The 1,078-nt window shown below is 35.6% G+C and overlaps 1 protein-coding gene across 2 annotated transcripts in view; it reads right to left on the bottom strand.

Annotated features, from left to right (window-relative positions):
• Positions 1 to 1,078, bottom strand: part of GNAI1 (G protein subunit alpha i1) — a 57,091-nt gene that overhangs the window by 6,345 nt on the left and 49,668 nt on the right. The gene's annotated exons all lie outside the window — the stretch shown is intronic.

The following is a 1,078-nucleotide window of genomic DNA, read 5'->3' as shown; positions in this document are numbered from 1 at the left end:
TCCAGCTTTATCTGAAGGAAAAAATGGCTGGGCAATTAATGTTGAATGAATGTTAAAATTACTATTAAATTTTGCTAGCAGCAGTCTACTGAATAAAATTACTCCTTCCTTCCAAATAAACAAACCTTTTTTTTGTGTATTTACACACTTTTTTTAGTTGCATATAGAAACCCTCACACAGACATTTATCTTACACCTCAAAACCCTCCTATTAGGTTCAACCTCCTATGAGTTAAACATTTGTGTGACTTTTTGAAATTGTATCCAAACCTTGTATCCATTTAAAAAAGTGGTTTAGGCATCCATTTTCAATATATTGTTAATACTGGAAAAATTGTATTATTACAAAGGTTTTTTGATTCCAATTAAATATTTTAATGCTTGGTTAATGTTATCAATTAAAGTGTCCCGGCTAAACAACACTTTACAATATATCTACTTATTGCTTTAAAGACACTGAAATTGCCAAATTTAGGAATAAATAAGGGGGAAACTTTTCTATCTTTCAGCTGAAGTTAACTATACTTTGCAGTATTTTTAGACTAAACTGTGACTTTTCACACAATTAATGGCAGTAGACAAGAGATAACAAGTACTGCCTATCAGAAGCACTCCTAGTCCACAATGAGCAATTGTAGCATTAAATCCTCTTTGCTTTACTCATATTGACAGCTCTAGAAAGCTTATGGGAGTGAAAGCATAATTCAGCCCATACTTTAATATACTGACGTGGAGCGGGGAGGGGCGGGGCCACATGGAGCAGTAGCAACGCAGGGCAGTGGATGGCAGCAAGCTTTCCCTGTTGCATGAGAGCTTTGCCTCCCTCCCCCCATATGTGGCTGGCTGGCCAGAAATTCCAGTTAATATTGTGTTCTGGTTACTTAAATGCTGGTTAACACAGCTTTTACTGTATATATGTAAAAAAAAAAAAAAAAAAAGTAAATGGCCCCATACATTTACGTAAAAATGGGCCCTCCTAACTGAACAACTTTGGACCTCCACATAGAGATGCATTGTTTTTACTGGCTCCAGCATCATAAGGAATAAAAAGCTACTTCTGTAAAAAAAACACACACTG

Source organism: Gavialis gangeticus, unplaced genomic scaffold (assembly GCF_001723915.1).
Source record: "Gavialis gangeticus isolate Ggan-Ray unplaced genomic scaffold, GavGan_comp1, whole genome shotgun sequence".
NCBI classification, from domain to species: Eukaryota; Metazoa; Chordata; order Crocodylia; family Gavialidae; genus Gavialis; species Gavialis gangeticus.
The sequence above is the reverse complement of the archived record's forward strand: the minus strand, read 5'-3'. Positions and strand labels throughout refer to the sequence as shown.